Raw genomic sequence first — 21,246 nt, 5'->3', positions numbered from 1 at the left:
AGGCCTTTCATTTTACTCCAGTTTCCTACTCTTTTTGTGTGTGTGCCCTCCAGGGATGGCGGAGGGATGCAATTGAGTCTGCGTTGAAAAGGTGGACCTACCTAATTCTCTCATTACGAAACAGTACATAAACTGAAACACAGCCATCCTGTGAAATTGGCAGGTCTCCAAATTTTGCACTGCAATCCTCCAGCCAAGCTAATATATGCAAAAATGTGTGTGCTAAAGTGTGTATAAAAGTTCATATTATGAAAAAGCACGTGAAAATGCTTCACATTAGGGAAAATAGACACATCAGTTAAAATGCTGGTGAATTTTCACGAGTACTTAAAATTTTTTTTCACAAACTCATGTGGAAATGTGGAGAGATTGAATTTATGATTGAAAAAAAGAGAGGAACGGAATTGACAAATTTGCCCGTCCCTACCACACACCTCAAATCAAAATCAGTTCTGCACAATTCCATATGGTAAAACTGAGAAATAAGCTTTTGTTGCCCAGGGCATCACTTTATTTTCACTTCTCTTGAGGAAACCACAGGCAGCTAAGTGTACAGAACTCTGATTGTAGGGGCAGTTCCACATGTAAACAAAACAGGTTGGTTTTTTTCAGGGAACAGGTATAGGCGGTCATTTTTTAAATCAAGACTTTTCTCTAATAAGGCATCCTGTGACCAAGGTAAGCTTCGTGATTGAATGGAGATTTGAACCCAAATTTCATCTGTCATACTGGCTTCTTTTTAAAAGCAGTGGTGGCCCCCACTTCAAAAGTAATGTGCAAATATAAAGAACTGAAGAAACATTTTTGGAAGCATATTAATGACGTCCAAACACTGAACCCTAAGTAATATGTGTGTGCATATATGTAGTGAGTGAATGCATAAAAGCAGGGAGCAACTGGCAGGGGGGAAACCATTCTGTTCTGGAGCCTGACGAAAAAGAATAGCCCATTCATAAATTGAAAGGTAGTCTGTTTTTCTGTGTCATTGTGTAAATGAATCACTCATGTCTGCACATGGGAGTTGCTCCTTAGATCTCTTAGAGGAAACAGGCTATTTGCAGCCGTGTTCTTAGGGATTGTGCCAACCACCTGGTTACAGAAAGGGCTGCATTCATGCCTGACCATTGAGAGGTTGTGCTATTCTGGAAACTGCTCTTGCTGAGCAAGCTTTATACCATTGCCAGGCTTATGCAGAATGGATGTGGTCCAGGAGCTGAGAGTGTTGATATGCCTGAAGTAGCCAAAAATATAAATAAGGAGGTACAGCATTTCTCAGTCATTAAAAGAGAAGGCTCTTATGCTTGGGAGGTAGGGCCACGTGGTTTTAAAAGGATGGTAGTGGCAGATGGTTGGCTGGAAGGAGACCCTGGATTGTGGTTTTGAGTATTTAAAAACAACAACCAGCAGCTCCATCTGTAGAACCTTGTTGCAGGGGATACTTGATTCCCAAGGTGGGAGTGGGGTGGGGTGGGGGGACTGGTGCTCTAGTATGACATCAGTCTCTGAAGCATCTGTGGACATATCTGTTTCTTGCCTGGCTGAAAGACTGTATTGGTATTTTTCATAAACCCTTAAATCATTTCCTAGAGTCATTTGTATGCCCTGCCGGCTGAGCTTCAGTTCCTGAATTAGCTCTCACGTGAATGAGGTCATTGCTATGGCTTTGCCTATCCCTCAAGTCGTGATCAGAATTTTAAATGTGGGGGAGATTGGCTTGGTGCCCTAGGATTCCCTCTCCTATCAGAGTTTGTGGACCTCATCTATGACACCTGTCAGTTTAGGGGAAGATATGGAAACCCCATTCTGGCGTTACAGCAACACATACTGTATCAGGGCTGAGGAGCCTGTGGTCTTCCAGGTGTTGTTGGCCTCCAGTTCCCATCAATGCCAACCAGCGTAGCCAATAGTTAGGGATGGTGGGAGTTACAGTCCAACAACCCTGGAGAGCTCCATCTCTGCAATATATAAACCTTTGTAGGGGGGGCACAGGGTGAGTGCATCATTGTTGCCACCAGCATCACCATCCACTCGGTCTGTGACCTCCCCACCCCACCCCATGTGGAACTAAAGGAGGCTTCTAGTGGCATTCACTTCAGTGTGAGCAGAAATCTCCACACATCAAGGGTCTTACATCAAGCAAATGTGATTAGACAGCCCTCTTGAGAACTTCTTCAGTCAACACAGGAAGGGTGAGAAGAGAGGGCAGAGCCAACAATCACAGAGGCAGTGGGAGTGAGGTGGGCATTCATGCCCCCCCCCGCCTCCTTCACGGACTTAAATTTCCTGTTCAGGCATAGTACCTGGACCTAGGCCAGAAAAACGTATTTAGTATATTTGTATCCTGCTTTTTGACTGGAGTCCTCTCAGGCTCCCGCAAAATCCTTAAGATGCAAGCGTTCCATTCAAAAGCTTACAATGCAAACACCGTAACCAAGATAGAGACACAAATCACTGGGGAAAGAGGAAAAGAACAAGTCACCCATTCATGGACGATAAGGGGAGGCCCTGTTGCTCTCAGGTCCTGCTTTCAGGCATCTGGTTGGCCATTGTGAGAACAGGGATGCTGGAAGTGATGGGCCTTTGTATCCTGGCTATTCTCATGCTCTTACACAAAAAATGGAACTTCTAATAGTTTACAGAATAATAATGAAGAAACTAAAGGGGTGGTGAACTCTGTCCTTCATGTGGAGAACTGTTTAGTTCCTTTGAAACATGGAAGAGTAGTAGAAAGGGCAAACCAAAGCTGATGTTGCCCGCCTTCCACTCTGGGTTCTCGCTCACAGAGCAGCAGGTCTTACATTGTCACCCACTCAAAAATCCCAGTCTATGAACATGAACCAAGAACCTCTACACAGGTGACAAGACTGTTGTTTTCCATTCCTGTGTACAATTAGCTAAGAAATCAGAATTTTCTGCTCTGCTCTGTCTCCATCACAGGAGGGCAACTCAGAGGCAATTCCTAGTTTGTAAGTTTAGGGTCTGGTTCTAAATTGACAGTGAACACACTGACCAGAAGCACCATGGCCAATGCATGACACTTTGCTACCAGAGGCAAAGGGCAACATGGTCCTGTCCCCCAGTGCAGTTAAAGCTGACTTCAACACTGGTGATGGGACAGCATCCTCTAAGTCTAATGCACCTGAGAGCATCCGGTTAGCTTAGGGCAGGCATGTCCAACAGGTGGGTCATGGCATGAAGTTTAGTGACCACCTTTGGCCAACCCTCCCCTAAAAAAAAGCTCAACTCCTGGCAATGACAAATGGGCAAATGGGTAGATCACAGCTGGTCTTTTTATACTGTGAGTAGATTGCAGTCTTTGGGGAGCTGGACATGCCTGGCTTAGGGGGTGTAGGGCAGGCCACATGAACATACAACAGCTCTGCCCTCCAGTGGGTTGCAGTGCTTCCTGCCCCCTCAGCACCTGCTGCCTGACACTGCCCAATGGTAGGGCTGGCCCTGTGTTTGAATTGGGCTGTGGACAGAGTTGTGAATTTCCACTGGACATAGAGGAAACTGAAATCTAGCCTTGCTGCAGCGGTGGTGTAGAAAAAAGCTGTAGAAAACAGAAATGAAAATGGAATCTGAGGAGCCTTTGGGGAGCCCTGTAGAAAACTGAAAGCGCAGCCTTCATATCTGTTCTACATTTTTGTTCCCTCCTCCTCCTCCTCCTCCTCCTCCTCCTCCTCCTCCTCCTCCAAAGAATAGCCTGCTTTGTTTTATGCATTTGTTTGGTTGCTCCTGAATTTGGAAACAGAAATTAAGGAGCAGTTTTGCAATCAGTCCATGGGAATCTCCAAAGCTCAACTGGCCTTAGGTTGATTTTGGGGCTACGATAATTCATCGCTTGCTATCTTATTTGTACCAATGTGAGGTTCCAGAAGCCTGCCAGCACTAGAATAAGTGAAAAGTCTGCATCTTGCCACGTAGGCGTTAGGAAGTGCCTTGATGATGTGTTGCCTTTTTGAAACATAAAAAAACAGAAAGTATTCCAGTAAATGGTAGATTTATGCTCCAAGGCTTTATAGCTTTTAAAAAGCCAGGCAAGAACTGCCTGCCCACCTTTTTTCATCATTAGCTTAAAACTGGAAATAATGGATCTAGCAACATCTAAAGCTGGAAAGGAAGGCAATAGTTGTGTCTTCTGGGGCTAAATGGGGGGGGGGAGACTAGGTTCCTTTTATATATATTTACATACTGATGCAGTGTAGAGAGAAAATAATCTAGAGGGCACCACATATCTTAATGACCCCACCTCAGATGAGAAATTGACCATCATACAACACTGCTCTGTCGAGCTTAAACTGGAATGTTCTACTTTTGGGGAACTGATTGTAGCAGTGTCAGCCAACTGCAAATCTCCCCTTATTTGTTTAAAATACTGTTTATCCGTTTTCAATACAGCAAAATACAGATTCAACCAACACAATGTGTATAAAGAATGGGTAAGCAAACATACACAGTTTACAGTATCAAAAAACATGTCATTTCACATTTTTATTTCTTTCCTTATATATGCTACTATTTTTTGCTGTAGGTTTACAGTTTATATTAATAAACCGGCATTGTGCTGTAATCATCAGGAGTACAATTGTTATAAACAAGGTTAAAGTAAAAAGAAGAAGATATATCCTATCCACAAACAGGACGATAGAATCTTATATTGTCACATTAGCCACAGGTTGGGGGTTATTGCTGTTTTGTAATTTAGACATATGAAAAGGCTACAAAGCATGATAAAAAAATCTAAGCAAGCAAATAGGGTGAAAACAAGAAAAATCTCTGAAATTATATACATCTTCCTTTAGGGTCCTTGAACTGCCATCACAAATGTCTATAGCTATGGGCCTGTGACTTTCTTCAGTTCAGCTTGGTAATATTCATAATTAGGTCCTTGCCTGCAAACCTCTGAGTAGCACACTTGGGGCCAGACTGTAGCATTTTCCAATCAGCTAGGTTAGTGTCCCGGTCATGCCTAGCTACCCAAGCACACAGAATCATAGAATTGTAGCATTGGAAGGGACCCTTAGGGTCATCTAGTCCAACCCCCTGCAATGCAGGAATATGACCAAATTGCTTCTCCCCCAGCAGCAGAAGAAGAAACTGCTGACTACTGTTAAAAAGCAAAATAAAACCAGCAGGCGACTTGGTTTGTGCCTTTTCCCAGTGGTGCACAGTGTGCCAATTCCGAAAGTCAGCTGTTAGCAGCTAGCCTCCTTTGGTGCCCAAACCTGCCATTTTGTATGTGTACCCCCATCTTGACTACTAGTGATCTGCATAGTTTTGTGTAGTTCTCAAGAATCATACCTGGCCCTCCCAGGATATCACAACTGTAAAGTCAGCTCTATAGTGCTGCCCTTTTTGGCCTCCATTTGAAAACTCTCATGACACCAAAGGGCATATTCCAAACAAAACTACAATGAGAATTTGTGGGGCCACAACAGCCTTGTCTTACCTCCCCTAGCACAGAAATAAGAAAAGCCAATATTGGCTCTTCCAACCCAGTTCATCGCTTGGGATAAGAATGTTGCAGCTTTACTCTGCTTCATGTTTTACCAACAAAGAGTCCAGTTTGATTATTCCCTGTAGACTCAGCCCCTTCACTGCTGAACCTACACTGGCAGACTTCTCTGAGAGGTAACCACTTCCTCAACAACTTGACTGTCGTCTTAGGCTACTTCTTCAAACAGTACATTAGCTGTTACCTGCCACTCCCATTCCATGACAGTAGTTTCCTCTCTATCTGCAGGGAATTAGAGGCAGCATGACATACAACTCAGTGATCCACTGGCACTGCTTTAGGCCAACAGAGTATTACACTTGACTCAACATGCCCAAGAAGTTTGTATCTGGGCCAGGTCTCGGTTGAAGGAGTTCACAACGCCCAAAGTCTCTCAATAGGTGGGAAATTATTTTTAGGTTAAGGAAGCAATGTTAAAGGTTTGGGCAACAATGAAAGTTGGTTTCAGGGTTACCCAGCAATGCTATATGGCCAGGGATAAAACTGCATGGGCATTCTTGTAGAACTTTATTATGGTTTTTCAGAATGGTCATTCCTTTCATTACCCCACCTGGGATTCCCAGAAACTGCTATTCAAAGTCCTTCAGCAGTGGAGAGAGAACATAGCCATTATAGCTAATAGCCCTGGATAGCCTCATCTTTCGTGAATTTGCCCAATTCTCTTTTAAAGCCATTCAACCAAGTTGCCATTGCCACCACCATCCAAGTTTGTGGCCATCTAAACCTTTGACTATATTAGATGCAGTAGTATATTACCAAATCCAAGGGTTATCCTTAGGTGAAATAATGCTTGCAGTTGTCCAAGGAATATGGATTCAGGTGATCAATGTTACATAAGCTGTCAGTTTCCCTCTGCTATATACACATATGGAACTGATGGAAATTAACACCACGGCCTACCAACTTCTTCAGGTGTTATTCCATGTAGGTTTTTTTCTCCACGTTGACTGCCCAAAATATGCACCACCTAATCCATATCATCAAAAGAAGGATTTGTTAGTGGAGACATCTTTCTACTCACCTCGTCAATCACCCTCTCTGTTACAGCTAAGATTGATTACTGACGGGTGGAGCAGCCTGCACACTGCTAACTAGCTCTCTCTATAAGAGCTCAGTTTCTTGCTAGAAAATCTATCTTCATCGCGCTTGTGGCATGTTGCTGATCCCAGTACTTAATCACCAAGTGTAGGAGGTGTTAAAAAGAGAGCAGACTTCTAGCCTAACTTCATTATTGTTTATCATTTGCATAGCACTGCAGCCGTACACTCCACTGCACAAACAGTTCAAAGATGACACGGTGACACAAGGCTTGTCCCCCAAAGCATATTGTTGATTTGTAGAGTGGGGTGTATCAGGGCAACCAGGAGCAGGAAGAGTGGTCTCTAAAGCCAATAAACTTCATGGAACAGATGTCAGAAAATATTGTAGGAGGAAGAGGAGGAGGGAGCCTGTTCCAACATGGGAAATGGTCTGAAGCACTGAGTGGGCGACTAAACAACTTGAAATTTTTATACACTTGTGTCTGCTGTGTTATCAAGAACCAGTTGTACCATTGAAAGTGTATGGGATTTGCAAGAATAAATGCAGACTTAAAGGGATGTCAGCATTAAGTAATGCACAAAGAGAAGGTGCTTGCATGATGCTGTAAAATTAATTGCTGCTTTTAATATTCTAGTATGTCTGCTTTTATATAAGTGATAGTAAGAAAGACATTTTCTCTGAATTTCATTTAAAAAAACAAACTTTCTAAATATGCATGTTGTTGTTTTTAAAAAACCCGAGTAGAAAAAAGGAAGAAAAATTTATTTTAGAACTTGAAATGTATAGATTCAAATACAGTAGTGAGATACTTTTGCAAATGAAATAAATGCAAACAATCAGGTTAGGGATTAAACAAATGGGATATTAAGTTCAGGAAACTGGCAGGTTGCCTGTTCTTGATGTGGCTGCAACCTCCCGGAAGGAGCAGGTACATAGCTTGGGAGTACAGTTAGATCCATCACTGTCACTTGATGCATAGGTATTCCCAGTGGCTTTTTTCCAGCTTTTGCTGGTACATAGCTATAGCCATTCCTGAACAGGGACAGCTTGGCCAGAATGGTACTGGCATTGGCAACCTCTAAGCTGGACTGTTGCAATGCATTTGAAATAAGGCTAGCCTTGAGGTTTGTTCGGAAATTGCAGCTAGTGAGGAATGCTGTGGCTCAGAATTTGGTCATAGCAGCTCTACAATGGCATACTACACCGAGGCTGAAGCTGCCAGTAAATTACCAAACCAAGTTCAAATATCACTATTCGTTTGTAAAACTCCAAATGGCCTAGGGCCAAGATACTTGACGGACTGCCTTGTCCCTTATATGCTGGAGAAGTCCTCCTGCCTATCCCATAATTGGCTCATAGTCATTTAGTTTACATGCAGACCAGAGCTTGTTGACTGAACTTCTGTACCAGGCAGAAAAGAAACAAACCTTCTTGCACCTAGCAAGCTGGAACATCAAGACCATGTGTCCTGGCTTGCCCGCCATCTTGTTGCAGGTCAACAATTTAGAGAAGACTGTCATCACTGACCATGAGCTAAAAATTCTCAATATTAATATTGACGCTCTACAGGAGACTAGGCTCATTTCAAATGGCAGCCTCCAGGAGAAGAACTACACACTTTTGCAGCAAGGAGGGCATCCAGAAAAGCCATATATTCATGATGTAGTCTTCACAACGAGGAACTCACTTCTGTTTGCAATAGAACATCTTAAACATCTACTCTACACTCACACTATGTGCTCTGGCATACAGACCAAGGACTGGTTCTATGAAGAACTAGACCAGGCTACCAAGAGGCTGGAGACAATCAGCCAGGTTGTCTATCCACAGCAGTGACCAGAGGAGGAATGGCCTCTAGGAGCAGTGCAGAAAGAAGAAACAACATGGTGCGTCTGCAGCAGCACAACTGGACACCTCCATCTGCAACAAAATATGTCTATCCCATCCCCGTCCCCTACATTGGTCTCTTCAGCCATAGCAGGCACTGTAGCTCTCCTGGGGTTTGACTACACCCCCAAAGACACACCCTTCCATTTTCTCCCAAGACAGATGGAAGCCAGCCAACAAACAATAATTGTTGCAAAACAACAAGATGATACTTTGCATGTTAGCAATGGGCCTCAGTCTTTCAAAGTTCGGTAAATCTCTCTGATTCCAGAGTGAGTGCATGATGTTTAGAAGCGAATGCTTCTGTGTCTCTCTGCTGTCACTCGCTGTCTCTCTCTCTCTCTCTCTCTCTCTCTCTCTCTCTCTCTCTCTCTCTCTCTCTCTCTCATACACACACACACACACACACACACACACACCCCAGACACCACCTAAAAAACAACAGAGCAAACTGCTTCTCAGATGGTATATAAACACAGAGAAGCTCAGGTTACACCGCATGAGCATGAGTCAGGAAAAACACCTTGTGATTCAGTCATAAGACTCAATTTATCCCACCCCAGTGGGAAAGTGCCAGCCCTTTGTAACAGGCTTTGAAACATATTCAAAATATGTAACATTTTATGTACGTTACACTTATAACTTCAACGTCTATTCTCCCTTCTGTCTCTTCCTATTAATTTCCCTGCTTTCATTTATCACCCAACGGTCTAAGAATCACACAGGCAGCAATTATCAATGGTATAGTGTCAAAATGTACCAATCCCCTGAGGGCTGTCACTGGAATAATATAAATGAATATTTTTAATTAATTTAGGATGGAGCGAAGATTATGCTAATCAAATTTGAAAAGATGATAACGAAGATGGTAGCTGATGGGAGAAACGTAAGGAATAGATTGCAATCACAGCAAAGCATTCTAGTGGGATTCAATAAAGACACAACTGGGGGAAAACATCTGAGGAGACTTCTGTTAGCGTGCAATATCACATGGATACCGATATTAGGAACAACTGGAAAAGTCTCACATGGTTTTCAAATTATGGTGTGGCTCCCCTTAGGGAATTGAGACACCTGAAAAGTGCAGTGATGTTTTGGGGAATGATAAGAGCATGAGATGAGCCAGCAGGATCAGGCCAGTGGACCAACTAGTTAAGCATCCTTGTTATCACAGTGAGCAACCAGATGTCTGTGGGAAACCTGCACATTGGACATAAGTGCAATAGCACTCGGCCCACCTGCAGTTCCCATCAACAGGCATTCAGAGCCACACTGCCTCCGACAGCGAAGGTAGAGCACAGTCATTGTGGCTTCCCCAGCCATTGTTGGAAGAGACCTTGAAGGTCATCTGGTCCAATCCCCTGCAATGCATCTGAGAGATGTTAGGTGACCTCTATTCCTCTCACAGAGTTACATCTTCCACAGTAGCTTATCAACCAACCCCTCTTTGGAAGAAATTCTGTTCCAGCAAATCTGGCCAAGCGTGCAATTTTGACTTGTGATTTTTTTAGACTGTCCTGTAAACCATGTGCATGTGTTTTGTTCCATTAAGTGGTATGTCAATTTTGTTAAATGAATAAGATGTTGAAAAGGTTGACAGTCCTCTGCAGTTGCCCACATTCCCAAACCTCAGCCTGGCACTGCCTGGTTCCATCAGTGTATACTACTATCTATTAGAAGAATCACTTGTGTTAGTGTGTAGGTTACTGCAATAATAAGATGCTTATTTTTTTTATGACCTAAAGGGCAGCTGTACTTCATTTTCAGCTGCCAAGGAAACAGCTTGGGCTTAAGGCAACATTTTAAGAAGCAATTCTGGATATCCTAAAATATGAGATCGCTAATCTGCATCCTTTGATTAATTGTAAAAATGAATTAATAATAAAATGCAGCGGATAAGCCTAATCTGTGCAACATTAACTTTATTTTCATCCTTAATAAACTCATTTTAGTTCTTTGGGGGCTGGAAGGAGGGGTGGGTAGATGTAATTAGGATATATTGCAGTAAAGGTCAGGAGACAACTAATATTTATACAAATATATCATCACTTATTCCCACACAAAGGCTTAGGAGAAAATCTGCTTTAAATCTATTTAATATGTGTAGGGTGAGATTTTTGCAATATTCTTGCTATTTTATGTTATTAGTACTTGCATCGCATTGTCAAAGATGTGTTGCAATGATACCTCCTGCTGTTCCCTGCTAGCATTGAATGGACTGCATCCCCAGTTCTCTAAACTCATTTAAAAGTAAGTCACACTTCCACGTAGCTTCAATGGGACTCAGAGCCAATTTATATGTGTCTGCCTTCCCAACACTGCTACCCCATTGTTTGGCTCCATGTTCCTTTGGTAAAATATGGAAAGCTGGCAGAGCAGTTTTAGGAGTGTCAGAAGTAAGCCCTACTGTATTTAATGGGACTTAATCCCAGGCGGTGGCATAGTATTGGGGGAGGGTCACAGGGGCAGCTGTCCTGGGCACAAAATTGTTAGGAGCACAAAATTTCAACACCCAATGCCGTTTCAATATAGCTGCATGCTTCCGTCGCTAGGCTCCATTGAAAAAGGCTTCTACATGTAAACCAGGAAGTGACTGTTGGATTCTCAAGCCTTATCAGGAGAAACTGGCCACTCTCCAGGCACCCGGCTTGAGCTCCTTGTTGACCTCCCCGTCTGCGTCTCCCGGCAGGATACAGGCTAGGTCACTATTGGCGATCCTCCTCAAGCGTGAGAAGAACACACTACTCTTCCCTCCTCCCTGCCTCCCCCAGGGAGGGGAAAGAGATAGACAGAAATGTATTTGCATGTCTTTATTTCTGTCTTTGCAGCAGTACAGAGAAACGCGTCTGCTCTCATTAGACACCAACAGCAGAGAGACAAACTCCACCCCTGTACTTCCAGTACAGGTCAAATGACACTCTGAGCTAACATCCGGTGCTCAGCACAGTGAATAGACTGCCCCTTTGTTCCCATGGTACAGTCCCAAACATCAACATCCTGTTTTGCATTCCAGCCAGCTGCAGCTCGCTGCTTCATTGTTCCTTTTCCGTAACAGTGACATCTCCAGACAATGGAATGAGTCTTCTGTGGCTGTGATCTCCTAGGTTATGTGGACACCATTAGGCAGTTGAATGCATACTCCATCTGTTTCCCTCCCTCCCACCCAGGGGTGCCAACTTGAATCAAATGTTGTGGGGGCCCAGGTAAGCACCACCAAACATAATTGATTAAATGACCTGGTGCACACACATTTGGATGGCAATGTCCATCAACTTGGTGGGCCCCCCACCCCCCTCAAATATTTTATTAGGGGGACCAAAAACCTCTTGGCCCCTAGGAGTTGCCCGGAGGCATGAGTATCTGGAGGCGGTTGAAGGATGGATGGTGGCTAACAGAAAGACCTACATTGGCTCCCAGTACGTTTCCGAGCACAATTCAAAGTGTTGGTGCTGACCTTTAAAACCCTAAACGGCCTCAGCCCAGTATACCTGAAGAAGCGTCTCCACCCCTATCATTCAGCCCGGACACTGAGGTCCTTCTCTGAGGGTCTTCTTGTGATTCCCTCACTGTGAAAAGTGAAGCTACAGGGAACCAGGCAGAGGGCCTTCTCAGTAGTGGCTCGCACCCTGTGGAACTCCCTACCATCAGATGTCAAGGAAATAACTGACTTTTAGAAGACACCTGAAGACAGCCCTGTTTAGGGAAGTTTTTAATGTTTGATGTTTTATCGTATTTTTAATATTCTGTTGGGAGCTACCCAGAGTGGCTGGGGAAACCCAGCCAGATGGATGAGGTATAAATTATAAAATATAAATTAATAATAATATTATCCCATGCTCCGACCCACCCCTCCACACGGCTCCAGGCACTGGCAACCCAGCTACGCCACTGCTCCCAGGTAAGTGTGCCTTGGATTGAAGACCAAGTCATGTTTAGTCACCCTGGTCACATTCCCATATCAGAATCTGGGCTGAGGGGGAGGAAAATTATTGTGCAGAAAGAAACAAAGTAATTAGAGTGACCCAAATTATCCTACTTTCAAAGGCAGCCTGGATCTAGATCACAGTGGAGCAGGGGACTGGTCTGTTGTTATTTTGTCACGTAGCCCATTGTTGCTTGTGAAGGGGCTTTGTACAGGAAACCTTGGGTTGTCCTCAGAGTTCGCTAGATGACATCACGGGAGACCGCTGCCTCAGGAGATCGAGGAAAATTCTTAGGGACAACTCACATCCTGGCCAGCACTTCTTTAATCTCCTACCTTTGGGAAGGAGATACAGAAGTATAGTCAGCCACACCAGCAGGTTAAAGAACAGTTTTTATCTGTGGGCTGCTGAATGGGAAAAAATAGTGGTGTAATTGACTTCCGACAAGCACACAGAGAGCAAACAAGACTGAGTTTAGGGGGGGGGCTCATTTAGTTTCACTGCACACAGGTGATGTAGTGACAATAAGGGTTTATTAATTATTATTATTATAGCAGGGAGCGAGTTGTCAAGGAAAGCCTTCCTCCTTGGAGCCAATGTCTGCGAAACTGTAAGTAGCAGGCTGAACAGTATATACTGAATTGAACTAGGTGACCTGCATATAAGAGGACAGTTCCTGTCCAACTCTAATTACTCAGACCCTGCCATACACAAGGACACAAAGTGATCCATTTCCATCTAACCAGAGGTACAGTATATAGTGCTGGAAGCACGGGAGGACAGCGGGCAGAGAATCCAGAGCATCCGTTTCCTTTTCAGACTCACTTGCCATTTATACTGCAGCCCCGAGAGGGAGTTTTTAGTGTTTGGTTTCATCAGGGCAGCTCAGACACTTTGGGAAAGGGCAGATTCCTTCTGGGGCAAGCAGCATTCCCAAGGAATGAGACACCAATTCTGCAGCTTCCATACAACCTCCCCCCCGCCCTCCCACCCTCATCCTCAGCCATGCTCCTGGCTGACCCATCTCTGCCTCATTATATTTTTTTAATGCTCCTATCAGTATTGAATGAATATACAGTGCAACTTAAGTAACAAAACTGCAATCAAAATAAGGCTTGTTAGACTGCTGAAACAGCCTAAGGCACCATTCATTCTTGGTTGCTGTTGAATATTTGTTTTAAAAAAGTTTTAAGTATAACCCTTCCATCCATGCGTGCCTTTATGCTTTACCGCAGTTTCCTCCCAGTGATGCAAGGCAATTGCTTCTTATTATTATCCATCCCTTTGGTCATTTATTATAATAGAACAAAAGAAGAGCCTGGAAGCTTATCTGGTCCATCATGCTGTTCTCACAGAGGCTGACAAGATGCCCGTGGAAACCAAACACAAAAACGCTCTCCCCTCCTGCCGCTTCCATATACAATATGAAAACCGTTCCTGCAGTTTTGTTGTTTTAGCAAAGCAACGCTAAAACGCTTTTGTTTGCAAAGGGTGCCAAGAATTTAACGTGCAACTGAGAAAGCGGTGTGATGCTTCAGCAATGCTTTCGCTCAGATAGCTCTTTCATCTTGCAGAATTATATGAGTTTTCAACTCCGCTTTCTCTCGGGAGCAGGTGTAGTGTGGTGCATAAGAGGGTGAGCTGGGGTGGGGAGGAGTCCAGAGTTCAAATTTCACTGCAGCCACAAACTCAGGTGCTTTTTATGGAAGTAATTCTTTTTCATCGTCTCAGAACCACACACTCTTATTTGAAGCATTTTGAACACTAGGGCTGTGTGTACACCTTACATTTAAAGGACATTTCCCCTCAAAAACAAACCCTGGAAGCTAGTTTCTAAAGAGATCTGGGGACTGTAGCTCCTGTGAAGGATAAACTATAGTTCACAGGATTCTTTGGGAGGTGCCTTTTAATTGTATGGTGTGTACACACCCTAGGAACACACCCCTATTTTCCACGGACAGTCCCATGTTTACAGAAGCCGTCCCAATTTCTGATTTGAACCCGGAATGTCCCGCTTTTCCTTAGAATGTCCCTATTTTCATCGGATTAATGTTGGAGGGTATGGAGTTATCCAACTCTGAACCAAGGAGATAGTAGCTATACAACTTTTAGAAGACATCAGAAGGCAGCCCAGTAGAGGGAAGTGGGTTTTTTAATGTTTGATGCTGAATTATGTTTTTATATACAGTGGTACCTCGGGTTAAGTACTTAATTCGTTCTGGAGGTCCGTTCTTAACCTGAAACTGTTCTTAACCTGAAGCACCACTTTAGCTAACGGGGCCTCTGCTGCCGCCGCACCGCCAGAGCACGATTTCTGTTCTCATCCTGAAGCAAAGTTCTTAACCTCAAGCACTATTTCTGGGTTAGCAGAGTCTGTAACCTGAAGCATATGTAACCCGAGGTACCACTGTATCTTGGAAGCCACTCAGTGGCTTGGGCAACTCAGTCAGATAGGTGGGGTGTAAATAAAATTATTATGGAATAGGATATCCCTCTTTTCACTGAAGAAATATTGGAGGGTATGTAGGTATTTATTGCATATGTACTATTAAGCTCTCTGCCTTGCTTGGATTTAACTTGCGCAATTTCAGTCAGATTGCCTTCAGTCACACACAAATTCTATGTGCGTAAAAAGTGGTCTAATGTATGGTGTGGATTTTAGTGAACGCAGCATAAGAAATGGAAAGTCTGCCTGCACGGCCCGGACACTAAGGCAACAAACTGTTGATTCTGCAAACTGCCCCGATATCTGACCACGAGGAGTGGTATATAAATATAAGAAATAAATAATAAGCTTAACTTACAAGTTCCATGTTTTTGCTGTATGCGTGAATTTGCAAGTACCAACTCATAACTTAAACTGAAAGGTGCTTTTCCCCACCCTATAATTATTTAAACCAGCTATTTAAACGACCTTGATTGAAACCACCCCACCCCCCTACAATTCACGCAGGGATTTTTTCCTTCTGTAACCCTCAAAAACAAAAAAAGAACATTTAGCCTCCAGTTCTCTGTGCTTCTTGCACCGAGGTGGCTTTAAAGCTAAATCTTGAGCCTCATCTTTAATATACCCTTGTTTCCTCATTTGGTCCTGCTATCCTTATCTACCTTTCTTTGGGCCTCCTCTCGGGCTTTTAAAGTCCCAGAGCGCACAGGATACTGCAAAGCACTGTATTTTGACATGTGAAGCAAGCAGCATTCATTTAACTTTCACAATCCCACTTCCATTTCCCATTTTGACCCCACTTGGGGACAACGGCAGCTGGCACACGAGGCCCGTTACAGTAACCTACCAGCGTTTGTGCTGCACGGCACGTCCTCTTTGCTATGCACAAGTCACAGTTGTCCTGATTTTGTTACGGCTGGATGCTGCAGAAGCTGTTATTTAAATCTATAGGCAGTCTGGGCCTTATAGCTTGCTACTGTAACGTGGCCATTTATAGCAGGCAGATGCCCTCTGCTTGAGGGCATCCTCTGTCGGAAGGGCTGCCCGGATCAAGTCTGGTTCAAAGATAAAGAACCTTAGGAAGGGAGGGCAGGAACCTTGAAGATGTCCAGCCACAGGTAGCATCTATTCAGCAGAGCGAGCAGACAGACGGGCTTCCCGCACTATGGGGAGATGCATTGTATTGCCAACTATAGTAATTCTGTCTACATTTTCAGATCATGAATTAGCAAATGCAAATTTTATGCCAATCTCTATTCTTCTGGGGTCATGGATTAGTATTTTCATTTTTTTCCATAACATTTTATTAGTTTTCCAACAATAACAAAAATAAAACAGTAATAAAAACAAAAACAAAACAGATTGCCTTCCCCCTATTCCCTTCCTTGGTTCCATTGTATAATGTCCATTATAAAGGTTTAACCATTTAAATTACTTATTGTCCATTCATAATAAAATTAGGAGTCTTAAAACCCTACCAATGTATTAATCTGTGTACATTGCTTCTGTATATATGCAATAAAGTCCTTCCATTCTTTCTTAATTCGTTTTCATCTCTTCCTCTTAATTTCATAGTCAATTTTGCCATTTCAGCATATTCTGTTAGTTTTACTTGCCAGTCCTGAATTAGTACTTTCACCTTAGTATGCTTTACCAAGGGATTTTAGTGCTCCTTATTTTGCCGCTACTGTTTCGTACGCTTCTAACATTGCCGTTGTTTTTACTGGCATTTTGATGTTAGTGGAGGATAATGTAGAAAAGCAACTGGTAACTAAAATAACATGGAAAACCACCCTAATCGAAAACTTATAGGACAAACTTAAACTAGCATGGGGACAAGCAAAGGAGTATGCCTTCACCCCAGTGTGGTTCCCTTTTGGCACATACACAGAATAACTGGACAATGACTTATCCCCCATAACAGCATACAAATCAATATGGCCAGTGCTTTTTTCCCCTTAAAAAATGTTTAGGGGGTACTCTCATTTTCCTACTCATATTGAAATACTGCCCCTCAATGAGGCCAAACTTAGATTCACAAAATGTTTACGGGTATGCGTACCCCTACGTCCCTCTCCCCCCAAAAGCACTGAATATGGCTAACCAGATGCAACAGCCTACCCCAACATACACATACGAACAAGCCACACGGCAACCAACTAAGCTCTGGACTCCCTAACCTCTCACAACGTCAATAGGAAAAAATACCACACACCCCATCTCTCTCCCTTCTTTACCCCCAATTGTACTTTTCCCACTTACTTGTCTGTTTTGTAGCAACAAAATCCTTAATAAAAACAATTTTTTAAAAAATGTACAAAAGCAACTAGTTATGGTAATAAACAAATACAAATAAACGAAGCATGTCTGGCGCAAGCTAACGTTTCCAAAACTAGAATTGCAATAGGTCTAGCCTCACACTTCTCCTGTAGGGGATGGAAGGAGGATGGATACAGAGCAAATAAATCAGTTCATATAACTCAGCCACAAGGCCAAAAGAAGCAGCAAAGGAACAATAAGAACAAATAAAAAGATTGAGAAGTTAGAAGGGCAAGAATAAAGATAAGGAAATTTGGCTTACTAATTTGACCCAGGGTTGTGGACTTCCCAATTTCCCTGGGGACCCCTGCACCCCAAAATATACATAGTGATGAGCTATGGGCTACCAGTGTGGTGTAGTGGTTAAGAGCAGTGGACTCGTAATCTGATGAACCAGATTTGATTCCCCGCTCCTCCACATGCAGCTGCTGGGTGACCTTGGGCTAGTCACACTTCTTTGAAATCTCCCAAACTTAGCACCCAGCATACTCAAGCATCTGCCAGGGTTCATGTGCCCCAGCAGCTACCACCATGACTAATGCCTCCCCCCCCCCGCCCACCATCTCCTAAGCATTGCCACAGTCTTCAGTCACCACCTGTCCTGAACCCCTGGCCTACCTGGCAGTGAGTTAGTAGATCAAGTTCAAAGCCACACAAGCAAAGTCCAGAAAATTCAGTCCAGGGACAATCCAAATAGCCAAGTCTGAAGTCTAGCAGTCAGGATACAATCCAGTGTCGAACCTAAACCACAGTCCCATAGAGATCCAGGAGCATCCATGCCAAGGTCCACCAATATGGCCAGCTCAGCAGACACAGCACCTCTGGTTCCTTTTTGTACTTTGCATGCTGCTTGCAGCATCTGGGCTTGATGAGGCATGTGACTCTCACCTGCTCCAAGCTGAGGAATCACACACCTTCCTCAGAGCTAGCGAGCCCCACCTGGTCAGCAAAGGAGCTGGATACATCAGCACTAATGAATTGCTGATGAATTTTCAAAAGGTGGAGAACAGAATATAATGAGAAAATGAAACAGAGATATTTAGCCATCGCTAGTCAGAACTGAAAGAGTCCACAAAAACATTTAATTGATATTTTCTGTGAGTGAGATTTGCTTTAATGCTACTAAATATGCAATGGGAGCATATTCACCCAGTGCTTTACCAGCTGCACTGGCTCCCAGTGGAGTACAGGGTCAGGTTTAAGGTGCTGGTTTTGACCTTTAAAGCCCTATGTGGCCTAGGACCCTTGTGCTTATGGGACCGCCTCTCCTGGTATGTCCTGCAGAGGACCCTAAGGTCCATGAATAATAATAGCTTAAAGGTCCCGGGCCCTAAGGAAGACAGACTATCCTCCACCAGGGCCAGGGCTTTTTCAGTGATGGCTCCGACCTGGTGGAATGCTCTGTCCCACAAGACCAGGGCCCTGCAGGACTTGATCTCCTTCTGTAGGGCCTGCAAGACATAACTATTCCACCTGTCCTTCAGTTTGAATTAGCCTGATCCTCTATTCCCTTTTCCCTTCCCTCTTCTATGAAGAAACCCTTTCTGGGACCCTACATTTAAATTCTTCCCTGGTCTCCTTGCTGGCCCTAGAAGGACCAACTTAGCCAGTTAGCCCTGGTGATCATTTGATGTCTACTGACTGGGTTTTTTGTTTTTCCAAAAATGACCTCTGAATTGTTGAATTTCATTGATATTGATGCTGCATTTTATGTATTCTATGCTATTTTAAAGTCGCATTTTAATCAATGTTTTATATTTGCTGTTAGCCACTGGGAAGGGCGGGGTATAAATAAAAAAATATTAATTTATTATTATTATTATTATTAAAAAGGAGGGTTTCCCCACCCCCACCGCTTGCCAATGAAAGGAATACGGCTGAGGAATGAGAAATTATTGGATTTGTTTTCTGAAGCAAACAAAATAGTTCTGTCAATGCCAAAATATCTTAAAAGGAATGAAGCCAAACATTGAGAAATCTTTAAAGTGGTGGGAGGACCATCCGACTTCATGGTGGGGGAAATCCTTATATCCCCCCTCCCCACTGGATCGTAGCTGTCAACTTTTCCCTTTTTTTAAGGGAAATTCCCTTATTCTGAATAGGAGTCCTCACAAGAAAAGGGAAAAGTTGACAGCTATGCACTGGATAATGGAGACAATGAGAGTCAGAAAGAAGCTATATGCATTTCCTATAGCCCACATCCAGACTCCTTTTCATCAGGCAAACTTCTGTATATATGAATAAGATTAGAGAGGATGAGTCATAAGATAACATTAAACCTCATTCCCTTTAACTAGATAATCCCTATCTAAAACGCTTGAGGCAAAAAAGAAGGAAATACACTGCACACTTTCACAATATGCCGTAAAAATCTGGAAAGTGATTTCTCAGATGAAGGACACCTCAAGGGGAAATGAACAACTTTTACAGGTTTCAAAGGCTCTGGTGGAAAATTGTGCATCAATTCTCAATAGATTTCTGCTGTTTGGTACTCTCCAAGAAGAAAAAGGATGCTGCAGAAATTGTGGTTTTCGAGCTTTCAGACAGCATTTTGCATAAGCTTACACGAAAATAGACTCACATAGCCACAACCTAGGACTCAGGGGGCAAAATTATAATCCCTGGTACTTTTGGATTGCAGAATTTCAGTAGAAGCAGACTTGAAATATAGTCCTATATATTGGCAGAGGAGCAATGTCCCCAAATTTCAGCCATTTAACACTTCCATTTTTCTGTCAGTACACAAAAATATTTTTAAAAAAAAATCCCAAGAAAGTCAACTGAATATTTTTTGTTTCAGACAATGTAACCTGTTGAGGTAAGTTTTCTTTCTTTCTAACAAAACTGATATAATATTGCAGGCAAACGTTTCTTTTTAAAAACCAAAAAGAGCATGGGACCCAAAAAAACAAACTCCAAATGCAGTGGTACCTCGGGTTAAGAACTTAATTCGTTCTGGAGGTCTGTTCTTAACCTGAAACTGTTCTTAACCTGAGGTACCACTTTAGCTAATGGGGCCTCCCGCTGCTACCGCGCCTCCACCACGTGATTTCTGTTCTCATCTTGAAGTAAAGTTCTTAACCCGAGTTACTATTTCTGGGTTAGCAGAGTGTAACCTGAAGTGCCTGTAACCCAAGGTACCACTGTAATCCAAATTTGTTTTATTACTGTTGTTCCACCCAAAGTTAATGTATTGGGATGAAAAATGTCACATAGCCTTTTCTCAAACAACAACTGATCCAGAAACTTAAGCATCAGAGCTTTCTTTCTTTCTTTTCTTCAGATGTGAAGGAAATAAGCAGCTATCTCCTTTTTAAAAGACATCTGAAGGCAGCCCTGTTTAGGGAAGTTTTTAATATTTAATGCTGTATTGTTTTTAACACTTGATTGGAAACTGCCCAGAGTGGCTGGGGAAACTCAGCCAGATGGGTGGGGTATAAATAAATTATTATTATTATTATTATTATTATTATTATTATTATTATTATTATACACATGACTTTGTTTGTGGTCATTTTACTACCCTAGGATATACTGACTACTGACATTTAGTGTGGAGTGGAAAAAAGTTCACCCAACAGAATTTGTCTTACATTTTTCAGGGCTCTGAGTTACTCTTAGAGGAGTATTGAAGTGGGGAGGGCCTGTGGTTTAGTGGCAGAGCACTTCTCTTGCATGCAAAAGGTTCCTGGTTTAATCCCTGGCATCTCTGGGTACGGCTGGAGAAAACAGGTCTGAAATCCTGGAAAGTCACTACCAACTACTCTAGCCCTGGGGTTCACAACACACTCAGTTGGTTCTTCTCTTAATTAGTCCAAATACCACAATTAACCACAATAAACAAATAAATATTTGTTTATCTTCTTCTTTTCCTTCATGTTGTAATCAGTCAGTTCTCTTCAACATTGCCTCTCTTTTGAGAACTCATTTCTTAGCACGCCAAAACTTCTCCATTTTGCCTCTCCAAATCCGAAAGCACTCCAGCATCCAGCCGTGACTCCTGGCTTACTTCCAGCATTTGCCTCCTTTGATCCTTTCCAACCTTTATTATGGTCTCACCAAAACCATAATAAATCAGAATCAGAGCCCTCTTTAGCAGGCAATGTCAGAAG

At 43.0% G+C, this 21,246-nt stretch overlaps 1 protein-coding gene across 1 annotated transcript in view; it reads right to left on the bottom strand.

The window, feature by feature from the left end:
- BANK1 (B cell scaffold protein with ankyrin repeats 1) overlaps positions 1-17,912 on the bottom strand; it is a 233,271-nt gene extending 215,359 nt beyond the window's left edge. The window contains exon 1 of the mRNA XM_082236941.1: positions 17,753-17,912. The gene's annotated coding sequence lies outside the window, so the exon portion shown is untranslated. The remainder of the gene's footprint in view (positions 1-17,752) is intronic.
- Positions 17,913-21,246: the final 3,334 nt, after the last annotated feature.

Source organism: Podarcis vaucheri, assembly GCF_965113315.1.
Source record: "Podarcis vaucheri genome assembly, chromosome: 9".
Taxonomy (NCBI): domain Eukaryota; kingdom Metazoa; phylum Chordata; class Lepidosauria; order Squamata; family Lacertidae; genus Podarcis; species Podarcis vaucheri.
Note: the sequence above shows the minus strand (reverse complement) of the source record. Positions and strands in the feature narration are given on the sequence as shown.